The 13,796-nt window shown below is 35.8% G+C and overlaps 1 protein-coding gene across 6 annotated transcripts in view; it reads left to right on the top strand.

The window, feature by feature from the left end:
• Positions 1–13,796, top strand: part of SSBP2 (single stranded DNA binding protein 2) — a 299,317-nt gene that overhangs the window by 51,045 nt on the left and 234,476 nt on the right. Inside the window, exon 1 of one of the 6 annotated variants that reach the window (XM_073234485.1) lies at positions 5,541–5,559. The exons of the other annotated variants lie outside the window; for them this stretch is intronic. The gene's annotated coding sequence lies outside the window, so the exon portion shown is untranslated. Of the gene's footprint in view, positions 1–5,540; positions 5,560–13,796 lie in introns of those variants that run through there. 6 annotated transcript variants of the gene reach the window in all.

Genomic DNA, 13,796 nt, shown 5'->3' on the forward strand with positions numbered 1-13,796 from the left:
GCTTTCACTCCCATGAATGAAGTGGGCACAGACAGGGCTGGAGCAGTTGTTGAGAGATGGGGTTGATTGAGGGAGTGTAAAGGCAGTGGTGGGATAATCATTTTAACTTCCTGTCTTGCTGCCATCTTGGGCAAAACTTGTGACACCAGAAAGCTGCCTGAGAATTCATAGTTATATTTTCCAGTGCATTTTTTGTTTTTCATGATGTAGAATTGAAGAATGGCTATACATAGTAGTTATAGGGAGTATTAAGAAACAAAGACAAACACTGCATCTAACATTACTTCACAATCATTTATTTGGACTGTGGCAATATTTTTCCTGTTTTTTCTTGAATCTTTCTCAGTCTCAAATTAATATTTTATAGTTTGTCATGAATAAGGACTTTGTAACTAACAAAATGTTATACTAGTTTACTTTAATGGATGCCAATGTCATTCAAAGTAGCTAAACCTATAAAAGCAGAATTCTTTTGCCAAATCCTAGAAGCTTAAATTATGTGTCAGGGCTCTTTTTGCTTTGTTAGTTCTTAAACTTATTTCTGGCAGATGTAAGTTTGAAAGGCTTGTTAAACCCTCTCAGCCATTGGCTCTTTGATTTCTGTACAAGTTGCACTGTGGAATCTGGCCCTTGTTGTTTTATTGGAACAAGGCAAAAGCACGCACAGTTTAAGTGAATGCATTTTCTCCTCCCATTCTCTTTGCTATCCATCAACCCTTCCAAATTACTGAAAATGAGTTATTTGTTAAAAATAGGATAACTTTTGGTGTTCACTGACTCACCTTTTGTTTTGAGCTAAATTGCACCATTAAAAAACACTAGTACAAATGAAGAAATGTGGAAATAGATGGAACATCCAGACAAAAAGTATTTATTAAATACCTGTAGTATACATAGCATTATATACTACATTAGGCCACCTATTTTATTTAGTTATAAAGTAGAAGAATTAAGCTTAATGTGCTAAAAATCTTAAAATTAATTTTGACTATACTCCAATTTTTATGGTTGATATTTTACATTCAAAATGTTTTACTACTTTATGTATATTTTCTTTATAGTTCATTCATATTCTGTTATTCATAGACTAAATATTTTAAATAGCCACATAAATTTCCTAATATCATCTTTAGCTTTTGAGGAAATATATAGTATCTTGAAAAAGAAATTGAATATAAAAATTAGTTGGTAGTGTAAGAACTTATTTTTCAAAAGAATATATAGATGAGATTTTTAGATAAATGCTACCTGTAGGGCAAATTATTGTATTTTTATTATGTCAACATTTGTTCATATGCTGCATTTCGTCTGTTACGTTAATGTATCATTTGGATATGTTAGTAGTTGTTACTGAATTTAAGAGCTTGATACTTATAACAATGTAAAATTATAGCTCAGTGCTTTACCTTGTCTACTTTGAGAACTTTATTCCTTCTTTAAGCCTTTTTGGTAGTATCCAGAGCATAGCCCACAGAGCTAGAACCTCAGGTCTGGGACCTCAGGTCCTGTTTCACTTTTTTCTTCAAAATCTTGTAAGTTGTTCAAGAAACAGTAAGGTTAAGGAATTTAGCTTAATTTTTCTATTCATAAAGGAAGATGTTTAATATATTTTACTGCAATAAAAAAATCATGAAAAATGGTAACGTTCATTATAAAAGCAAACAAAAATAGTACCACAAGTAAAACAGTAAGAGTCACTAGTAATCCTCTCCTATCTAGGAATGTATTTATCTGATTAATATTTAAAATAGAAGATCAGGCAAGTGATATTAATGAAGGATTCCATGTAAATAAACACTAGATGATAGATTCCAAAAGAAGCTATCATGGACTATTGTAATAAAACTATAACTAACATTATGACTGAGAGAATGAAATAAGTGGTGGAACCAAAACCAACCAATCTGGATAACTTAATCCCAAAATAATTTTCTGCCATGGCCAGATTTCTTTTCCCTGCTCCTCAGTTTTATATAAAAAATGTTCTCAGTCTCCATTTAATTTTTCTGGCTGGTTGAAATTGAAAGAATTGATCTTATAAAGTTATCTTGTAGTGTTACCAATGGAAGATGATGTAATATCTCAAGTTTTGGACAGACTTAATTTTTGAAAGCCTATCTTGGGGAGATAACATTTTGGCTATGGATAAGTTAAGATTATTGAAAAAGGAATTCCCCACTTACCTCATATAATCTGAAAGATAAAGAAGGCTCCTTTCCTCTAGATCTCTGAAATGCCCTGTATTCTCTTTAACTAATTAAAGGTACAAGTTCCTCAGGAATGGAGGCTCTTGGGGATTTGAAGCTTCTCCCTATCTGCAGCCTCCACCACCTTCTTTCTCCAGGTAGTTTTTGAGTGTGTAAAGTCTGTCAAGTTCTGGGTGCAGGATAAAATGCTGAACAAAAAACACTAGCTCCTGCTCTTCACCAGCTTAACACTTTTTTCCTCTCTATGCTTCTTATTTCTTAGTATAAGAAAATATGAGTGAACAAACCCACATGCTGTCCAGTGTTTAAATAGGTGGCCTTTCAAAAGGTGCTTTGTAAATTGGCTTGTTTGCTCAAGAGGACATATCCCTAAAGAGAAAATATTATAAATTGTAATTACATTCCCAGATGGTACCACAATATAGTTGAAATCCAAAACTAACAATATTATGGTTTCCCATTGTCTTTGAGGGCACAGGTTCCAACTGTAAATCCAAAATTTGGAGAAACTATTTAGCTTTATAAGCAATTCCAGTAACCAGAAGAATGTTCCTTTTCTTTTCCCTCCTGATTTCTATATGCGCTAAACAACAGGGAGTGTTTCCATTTGTTCTCCCAGCCCATGGGCAGTGAGGGGAGATTCATTCACCTGGGTGCTAGTGGCAATGGCGGGAGAGGACGAGAGTCCTCTGCAGCTGTGACAGGAAAGGAGTATGGGTTTCTGGGAATTAGCGAATGAGTGACGTAGTTGTACCTGGGCACAAACATATGAAAGATCATTGTAGAGGTGGATAATTTTTGGCATTTAGAAAAGAAAGGGTGGGAGTTCAGGGGAGATGGAATAGCACTGGTATGAGGTCAAGTTGGCATTTAAGGAGTAGAGAAGATGAGTAAGTTGAATGTGGTGAAACAGGGCACTGGAGGAGAACGTTTAACAATAGCTGCGTGAAAGGGAACTGGAACCTTGGCCCTCAGCCCAGCCAGGCCCTTGAATTTCTCACATGTGGCAGATTTGCGGGATTGACGTATTTGCAAGTCAGGTTCTGCCTGTATAGTTTCCTTTATTGACACTTTCTTTTAATTTGTAATATCTTTAGGACATATTTAAATGTTCATAGAGCATGTGGATTAGTTTTAAAAACGTCACTTTTATGCATTTGAAATTCTTTATTAAATTTTCCTTTAAGTTATGTGATCTTTGGGATCTTTTCAAAGATATATATTATACCATTTCTCATAAATTAAAAACAGTGTAAAATAAAATCCATTGAGAAGAAAGCACTATTGAAAAAGAAAATATGCCAACAAAGTTTCATTTAGTCAAAGTAAAGGGAGAAGTTTCTAACAATAATAATCTGGTTAGTTTACATTAACCATGTTGTCTACTTTTTCCATTAAAGCCTTCAGCATATTAATCATAGTGTCTTAAAATTCCTGATCTGATAATTCCAACATTCTTGCCATATCAGAGTCCAGTTATACTGCTTGTTCATTTTCTTTAAACTGTGCCTCTTCTTGTCAGGGCACTAATCTCATCTGTGAAGACTCTACCCTCATGACCTACTTACGTCCCAAAGGTCCAACCTCCAAATACCATCACATTGGAAGTAGGGTTTCAATGTATGAATTCCCAGGGGATATATTCAATTCATTGCATCTAGCATTCCTAAAATGGCCTCATTCTCTTGGCCAAAGATGGAGGCTTTAGCCTTCACACCCACCCTACAGGCTGATTGCAAAATAAGGAATGTAAAAGAATATACCCCCTCATGTAAGTCTTCTAACTTCAGTCTGTATCTCTGACCAAACTTCAGGCAAGTGAACACTCCCAGTTTCAAGGGAAATAGGAGAATGTTATCTTTTAGCTGGGGAACAATATATCCAGCCAAAAATGTGGTTTCTTACTACTCAGGTGAAAGCCCTTGGAGGCAACTAATAGACTTTGCTACAGAAGGGGTTTAAATTGTGTGTGTGTGTGTTTGGGGGAGGAGAATAAAAATTTATTAAAGCTATCTAAATTTGGTTGATTTGCAGTTTTGGAGCTTCCATGTCATTTCTCCTGTGGATAATCAAAAGGGAGCTGTTAAAAGATAGAGGGATAGATGGTGCACCTGACAGTGTTTTGATCTGCAAACCATTTTGTTTTCAAACGTTTAATTTTGCAGATATTTAGGGAAGTCAATTAAGGAAGGCAGACCTCTGCTAAAATATTTTACTTACATATTATGTATTCTGATATGTCAAGAAAACACTGAAATGGCATAGTAATCTGATTTAGTACCATGAACCTATTATAACACATCTTCTATTTAGCTGGCTTTGTAATTGTCAATATTAGAGTAATTTATCCCCTTCAAATGTTTTGGAATAAAAAGTATGGTTTCTAATTATAGGGTAGATTAGGTTGAAAGGATTAAACTAATATAGGATGTAGCAATTCTCTGCTCTTTGAAAAGCTAACATCTGGGGAAATTTGGAAAGAGTAAATATGTTTAGAAATTGCATATTCTTTTAGATAGAGTTTTATAGTGGATGTACCTCTTTCCATTTATTGATTAAAACTGTTCTTGCTCCAATTTTACCCATCGAACCAACTTACATTGAGTCAGTTGAATAATCTTTGACTAGTAGGGCCAGATTTTTCCCACAGGTGTAGATAGCAAGCATCCTTTTATCTTAATATTTTATCTTACACTGCTATAGGAACTATACAGACATATTATGGAGAAACAGTTTATTTTAAAGTTTGATTGTAGGAGCAGGGTGATTGGAATGGTGGCCTACATTATGTGTGCTAATAATGTCCCATTTTCCCCCTTATCTCTCCCTTCCCACCCACCCTCCCCAGTCCCTTTCCCTTTGGTAACTGTTAGTCCATTCTTGGGCTCTGTGATTCTGCTGCTGTTTTGTTCCTTCAGTTTTTGCTTTGTTGTTATACTCCACAGATGAGTGAAATCATTTGATACTTGTCTTTCTCTGCCTGGCTTATTTCACTGAGCATAATACCCTCTAGCTCCATCCATGTTGTTGTAAATGGTAAGATTTGTTTTTTTTCGTGTGGCTGAATAATATTGCACTGTTCATCTTCTGATGGACACTTAGCTTGGCTATTGTGAATAGTGCTGTGATAAACATAGGGATGCACATGTCTTTTTTAAACTGGGCTGCTGCATTCTATTATTTATTTACTTATCAAATTTTTTATTTATTTATGTGTATATGTATTTATTTACTTATTTGTTTGTTATTTATCATTAGTCTACAACTACATGAGTAACATTATGTTTACTAGACTCCCCCCTTCAACAAGATGCCTCCAGATACCCCATTGCAGTCACTGTCCATGAGCATGGTAAGATACTATAGAATCACTACTTGTCTTCTCTGTGTTGTGCAGCCTTCCCTGTGGCCCCCTTCTGTCATTATACATGCTAATCGTAATGCATGCTTTCTTTCCCTCTCCCCTTATCCCTCCATTCCCAACTATCCACCCCAGTCCCTTTCCCTTTGGTAACTGTTAGTCCATTCTTGGGTTCTGTGAATCTGGTGCTGTTTTGCTCATTCAGTTTTTCTTGGTTCTCCTTCTCCAGAGGTTAGTGAAATCATTTGATACTTGTCTTTCTCCGCCTGGCTTATTTCAATGAGCATAATACCCTCTAGATACATCCATGTTGTTGTAAATGGTAGGAGTTGTTTTCTTCTTATAGCTGAATAATATTCCATTGTGTATATGTACCACATCTTCTTTATCCATTCATCTACTGATGGACACTTAGGTTGCTTCCATTTCTTGACTATTTTAAATAGTGTTACAATAAACATACGAGTGCATATGTCTTTTTCAAACTGGGCTGCTGCATTCTTAGGGTAAATTCCTAGGAGTGGAATTCTTGGGTCAAATGGTATTTCTGTTTTGAGTTTTTTGAGGAACCTCCATACTGTTTTCCACAATGATTGAACTACTTTACATTCCCACCAGAAGTGTAGGAGGGTTCCCTTTCTCCACATCCTCGCCAACATTTGTTGTTGTTTGTCTTTTGGATGTTGGCCATCCTAAATGGTGTGAGCTGATACCTCATTGTGATTTTAATTTGCATTTCTCTGATGATTAGCGATGTGAAACATCTTTTCATGTGTCTGTTGGCCATCTGAATTTCTTCTTTGGAGAAGTATCTGTTCAGCTCCTCTGCCCATTTTTTAATTGGATTATTTGCTTTTTGTTTGTTGACGTGTGTGAGCTTTTTATATAATTTGGATATCAACCCCTTATCAGATATGTCATTTATCAATATATTCTCCCATACTGTAAAATGCTTTTTTGTTCTATTGATGGTGTCCTTTGTTGTACAGAAGCTTTTCAGCTTGATATAGTCCCACTTGTTCATGTTTGCTTTTGTTTCACTTGCCTGGGGAGATATGTTCAGGAAGAAGTTGCTCATGTTTACATCCAATAGATTTTTGCCTATATTTTTTTCTAAGAGTTTTACGGTTTCAAGACTTACATTCAGGTCTTTGATTCATTTCGGATTTACCTTTGTGTATGGGGTTAGGCAATAATCAAATTTTATTCTCTTACATGTAGCTGTCCAGTTTTACCAACACCAGCTGTTGAAGAGGCTGTCATTTCCCCATTGTATATCCATGGCTCCTTTATCTTATATTAATTGACCATATTCTGGACTCTCTATTCTGTTCCACTGGTCTATGGGTCTGTTCTTATGCTAGTACCAAATGTCTTGATTACTCTGGCTTTGTAGTAGAGCTTGAAGTCAGAGAGCATAATACCCCCTGCTTTATTCTTCTCTTTCAGGATTGCTTTGGCTATTTGGGGTCTTTTGTCATTCCATATGAATTTTAGAACTATTTGCTCTAGTTCATTGAAGAATGCTCTGTATATTTGGATAGGAATTGCATTGAATCTATAGATTGCTTTAGGCAGGATGGCCATTTTGACAATATTAATTCTTCCTAGCCAAGAGATGGGATGAATTTCTATTTATTAGTGTCCTCTTTATTTTCTCTTAAGAGTTTCCCATAGTTTTCAGGGTATAGGTCTTTCGCTTCCTTGGTAAGGTTTATTCCTAGGTATTTTATTCTTTTTGATGCAATTGTGAATGGAATTGTTTTCCTGATTTCTCTTTCTGCTAGTTCATCGTTAGTGTATAGGAATGTAACAGATTTCTGTGTATTAATTTTGTATCCCGCAACTTTGCTGAATTCAGATATTAGATCTAGTAGTTTTGGAGTGGATTCTTTAGGGTTTTTTATGTACAATATTATGTCATCTGCAAACAGAGACAGTTTGACTTCTTCCTTGCCTATCTGGATGCCTTTTATTTCTTTGTGTTGTCTGATTCCGTGGCTAGGACCTCCAGAACTATGTTGAATAAAAGTGGGGAGAGTGAGCATCTTTGTCTTGTTCCCAATCTTAAAGGAAAAGATTTCAGCTTCTCGCTGTTAAGTATAATGTTGGCTGTGGGTTTGTCATATATGGCCTTTATTATGTTGAGGTACTTGCCTTCTATACCCATTTTGTTCAGAGTTTTTATCATGAATGGATGTTGAATTTTGTCAAATGCTTTTTTAGCATCTATGGAGATGATCATGTGGTTTTTGTCCTTCTTTTTGTTGATGTAGTGGATTATGTTGATGATTTTCGAATGTTGTACCATCCTTGCATCCCTGGGATGAATCCCACTTGATCATGATGGATGATCTTTTTGATGTATTTTTGAATTCGGTTTGCTAATATTTTGTTGAGTATTTTTGCATCTATGTTCAGCAGGGATATTGATCTGTAATTTTCTTTTATTTTGTTGTCTTTGCCTGGTTTTTGTATTAGAGTGATTTTAGCCACACATTAGAATTAGTTTGGGATTATTCCCTCCTCTTCTACTTTTTGGAAAACTTTAAGGAGGATGGGTATTAGGTCTTCACTAAATGTTTGATAAAATTCAGCAGTGAAACCATCTGGTTTAGGGGTTTTGTTCTTAGGTAGTTTTTTGATTACCAATTCATTTTCTTTGCTGGTAGTTGGTCTGTTCAGATTCTCTGTTTCTTTCTGGGTCATCCTTGGAAGGTTGTATTTTTCTAGAAAGTTGTCCATTTCTTCTAGGTTATCCAATCTGTCACCATATAATTTTTCATAATATTCTCTCATAATTCTTTGTATTTCTGTGTTGTTCATAGTGATTTTTCCTTTGTCATTTCTGATTCTGTTTATGTGTGTACACTCTCTTTTTTTCTTGATAAGTCTGGCTAGGGGTTTATCTGTTTTGTTTATTTTCTCGAAGAACCAGCTCCTGCTTTTACTAATTATTTCTATTGTTTTATTCTTCTGAATTTTATTTATTTCTGCTTTAATCTTTATTATGTCCCTCCTTCCACTGACTTTGGGCCTCATTTGTTCTTCCTTTTCTAGTTTCATTAATTGTGAGTTTAGACTCTTCATTTGGGTTTGTTCTTCTTTCCTGAGGTAGGCCTGTATTGCAATATATTTCCTTCTGAGCATGGCCTTTGATGTGTCTCACAGATTTTGTGTTGTTGAATCATTGTCATTTTTCTCCATATATTGCTTGATCTCTGTTTTTATTTGATCATTGATTCATTTATTATTTAGGAGCATGTTATTAAGCCTCCATGTGTTTATGGGTTTTTCATTCTCTTTGTGTAATTTATTTCTAGTTTCATACCTTTGTGATATGAGAAGCTGCTGGTATAGTTTTAATCTTGTTGAATTTACTGAGGTTCTTTTTGTGGCCTAGTATATAATCGATTCTTGAAAATGTTCCATGTGCACTTGAGAAAAATGTGTATCCTGTTGCTTTTGGATGGAGTGTTCTGTAGATGTCTGTTAGGTCCATCTGTTCTAATATGTTGTTCAGTGCCTCTGTGTCTTTACTTATTTTCTGTCTGGTTGATCTGTCCTTGGAGTGAGTGGTGTGTTGAAATCTCCTAAAATGAATGCATTGCATCCTATTTCCCCCTTTAATTCTGTTAGTATTTGTTTCACATATGTAGGTGACCCTGTGTTAGGTGCATAAATACTTATAAGAGTTATATCCTCTTGTTGGACTGACCCCTTTATGATTATGTAATGTCCTTCTTTGTCTCTTGTTACTTTCTTTGTTCTGAAGTCTATTTTGTCTGATACAAGTACTGCAACTCCTGCTTTTTTCTTGCTATTAGTTGCATGAAATATCTTTTTCCATTCCTTTATTTTCAATCTGTGTATGTCTTTGGTTTTGAAGTGTGTCTCTTGTAGGCAGCACATAGATGGATTTTGTTTTTTAATCCATTCGTGACTCTGTGTCTTTTGATTGGTGCATTCAGACCATTTACTTTTAGAGTGATTACCAATAGGTATGTACTTATTGCCATTGCAGGCTTTAGATTCGTGGTTACCAAAGGTTCAAAGGTAATTCCCTTACTATCTAACAGTCTAATTTAATTCACTTTGTGTGCTATTACAAACACAATATAAAGGTTCTTTTTTTTCCCTCCTTTTTCTTCCTCCTCCATTATTTGTATGTTATTAATCATATTCTGTACTCTTTGTCTATCCCTTGGGTGACATCTGTTTATCCTTAGGAATACTTCCATCTATAGGAGTCCCTCCAAAATGCACTGTAGAGGTGGTTTGTGCAAGGTAAATTCTCTCAACTTTTTCTTGTCTGAAAATTGTTTAATCCCTCCATCAAATTTAAATGATAACCTTGCTGGGCATAGTATTCTTGGTTAAAGGCCCTTCTGCTTCATTGCATTAAATGTATCATGCCATTCCCTTCTGGCCTGTAAGGTTTATGTTGAGAAGTCTGATGATAGCCTGATGGGTTTTCCTTTATATGTGATCTTTTTTCTCTCTCTAGCTGCTTTTAAAAGTCTGTCTTTAGCCTTCATCTTTGCCATTTTAATTACTATATGTCTTGATGTTGTCTTCCTTGGGTCCCTTGTGTTTGGAGATCTGTGCACCTCCATGGCTTGAGAGACTTATCTCCTTCCACAGATTGGGGAATTTTCAGCAATTACCTCCTCAATGACACTGTCTATCCCTTTTTCTCTCTCTTCTTCTTCTGGTACCCCTATAATGCGAATATTGTTCCATTTGGATTCATCACACAATTCTCTCAATATTCTTTCATTTTTAGAGATGCTTTTTTCTCTTTGTGCCTCAGCTTCTTTATATTCCTCTTCTCTAATTTCTATTCCATTTGCCATCTCTTCTACTGCATTCAATCTGCTTTTAAATCCCTCCATTGTATGTTTCATTTCAGATATGGAATTTCTTAATGATTGAATCTCCATCTTAAATTTGTTCCTGAGTTCTTGAATATTTTTCTGTGCCTCCATTAGCATGTTTATGATTTTTATTTTGAACTCTTTTTCAGGCAGATTGGTGATTCAGTTTCTCTTGACCCTTTTTCTGGTGTTTGTGAGATTTTGGTTTGAACTATGTTCTTTTGATATTTTATATTTCTGTGTGGTGCCCACTAGTGCCCAGAAGCTCCAGTCTCTGGAGTGAAGTTGGGGGTTGTAGGGGAGGGGAGCTTGTGTTTTTGAGAGGAAAGATGTTTCCTGATTCCTGTCTGTGGTGCCTGTCTCCCATGTCAGAGTCAGTGGGCCAGGCACACAGGTGTAAGCCTCTGTGCTTTGCTGGCTGTTGTAGGTGTGGCCTCCCTCTGGTTGGCCTGATGCCAGCACAGTGACTGCAGGTTTGTGAACCAGTGTTGGCAGGCTAGGAGGAAGGCATATCAGGCTGCATGTCACAGCAGGGGGCCTCAGAGCTGAGTAGGCAGCAAGGAGGAAGGGGGCGCCTGAAGCTCCTCAAAGTTCCCTACCAACTGGGCAGAGCATGCCCAGACATCCTTGTCCAGCTCTCCCTTCCCCCTTGCAGCAAGGTCCGTGCAAATCCCACTCCTTCAGCAGCCCTCTCACTGCTGGGAAGCCTCTCAGACTGCCTGCCTTTCCCTTGTCCTAGAGCAGCCAGTGTGCATCCCCTCCTCTACAAATGGCTGGAATCTGTCTCTCAAGCACTCCACTTGACTGAGCTCCCCAACGTCCAGAGCACCACACAGTGTAGGTTTCTTCTCCCAAAGCAGACCTCCAGGTCTGGATGTTCAGCAGTTCTAAGCTTCCACCCCCTCCACCACTCCATTTCTCTTCCTCCAGCTGGTGAGCTGGCGTGGGGGAAGGGCTCGGTTCCCACCAGATTAAGGCTTTCATACATTACTCTGTTTCGTGAAGTCTGCTCTGTTCCTGAGGTCTGTATGCAGTCTGGTTCAGCCTTCTTTCTTGTTGTTTTAGTGTTAGTTGTATCAATTAACTACATTTTCATACTATCTGTGGTTTTGGGAGGAATTCTCCATCTCACCTCTCACGCCACCATCTTGAATCCTGTAGTGAACTAATCTTTAATAGTAATATCCTAATCTCAGCTCTTTTACCAAGTAGTTTTGTTGATCTGGAAGTCAAAATTGTTTTGGGGCCATATCTAATGAACAATAGGATTACATGATCTTGTAGCTGAGAGAAAATTTAAAGGTCATCTGGTTCAAATTTCTATTCAGTGAATAAAGCCCTTGCAGTATCCCAGCTTCAACCTGAACGTTTACTCTTTCAGAGATTGAACACTCATATTTCCCAACCCTAAAATGGTTCATTTCCCAACCCATAACATTTTCTAATAGCTCTCATGGTTATGAAAAAGGCCTTTGGTATTGAGTTACAATTTGCCTTCTTTTCACTTTAACCCACTGGTTTTAGTTCCACCCTCTTTAGCCATGTGAAATAAGACCAATCCCTCTGATAGCTGACAACCTATTAAGTTTTGTGCCTTTTCTTTTTGCAGGCTATGCATCACTGACACTTCCAACCATTGCTCATGACTCCCCCACCCCTTCTCTTTCTAGGATTATTACCTCTCCTTTTCCAGTTCTGTGCTCTATTAATGCATTTAATGATAAAATTAGCTCTTTTGGCAGGGAAGTCAACTACACTATTAATTGCTATTAAACTTACAAATTCCTATTAAAATTGCAGTCATCTAAACCTGTCTTTTCGCATAGGCTGTTATTAAGTTACATCTGTCTGTCCTGTGTAACTTTTTTGATTTAAGTATAGGATTTTACCAATATATTTGTTAAGGTAAACTTAACTGATTTAGTATAGTTTTCAGAATACCTATTTTTTGGTGATACTAATTCAGGATGTCTTTATTTTAGTTTTATTTTCAAATTTGATTATACTGTGATTGCATATCTAAAATCATGGAGTTGGTTTCATTATTTCAGTCTGGACTTAAGGTTAAATCAAGATTTCTTTCTTTTTTTTTCTTTTTCTTTTTAATTTCATTTATCTACATTATTCAGTGCTCACTCCAACTAGTATAGTTACTATCTGTCAACACAGAATGATGTTACAGAATTATTGACTATATTTTCTATGTTGTACTTTCATCTCCATCACTAATTTATCTTGTGATTGAGATTTTATGCCTCTTATCCCCTTCACCTATTTCATTCACTTACTTCCAGGAAGTCAGGATTTCTTAGAGTTTTTTTTTAATTGATTTAGGCACCCATGGATGCTTAATGCTTCTTAGTGCAATTGATTGGAAATTGAATATTTGGAGATTAACTTAGCAGAGGCTCATGTTGTGTTTAGTCCTGTTTTTTATCTACTGTCTATTTGTCTTCTTATGTAGAGATACATTTTAAAATTTTTACTTAAGGTACAAATACAATTGAAGAATCAGAATAATTTTATCTAAATTTGAAAAATGTGCATCCCACTTTCTGATATTTTAAAAAATTGTAGGTTTTTGCTTTTGTTTTCTGTATTCCAAAGCTTTCTATAGTAACCTAAATTTTAATTACGCAGTGCCATAGGGAATGCCTTCTTGATGAACATTTTTTCAATTATAAACGTACATAAGGCTTATTTTAATGTAAGCAGAAAAATAATTGAAAGAGAACTATGTAGAAATTCTTAATACCATAAAATTAGTATTGTTTTTACTGCTACTAAATATTTACTTTCATGTGTAAAATCATTTTATAAGCTCTAGAACATTATAAATATAAGTTGCTATTATTACTGCATTATATTCTATAATAATGAAGTCTTTCTATTGCATATTAATATATAGAGAAATTTGTCTCCATAGTAGAATATTTTATTACTTTCAGGTACATAGAGAACTTTTTTTTTGGCCAGCAATGTCGCATATAGTCTAGATAATTCTTTCATTCCAATTATCTTTTTCTTAAAAATTCCCTTTTCTTCCTACTTGTGCCATTTCCTTTAATACATAGCTTCAGTGCCATTTCCTCTGTCTTGAAGCCTTTTTGTCAAGAATCTCTTACAATGGTCTCTTCCTGTTCTGAATTCCTCATGTTTTATTGCCTGTATACCCATCATATACTACTTTGTATTACTGATCTTATTTTTAATTGTATGTTTTGTCCCCTTAAAAGTTTGAAAAATACTTGAGGGAAAAATTTTTATCTTCATTTTTTTAGTATAAGACCTAAAACAATAGTAGTAGCCTACTAACTGTTGATGGTGATGAACATGAGTGTTTATTTGTAA

This window comes from Manis javanica, chromosome 1 (assembly GCF_040802235.1).
Source record: "Manis javanica isolate MJ-LG chromosome 1, MJ_LKY, whole genome shotgun sequence".
Taxonomy (NCBI): Eukaryota; Metazoa; Chordata; class Mammalia; order Pholidota; family Manidae; genus Manis; species Manis javanica.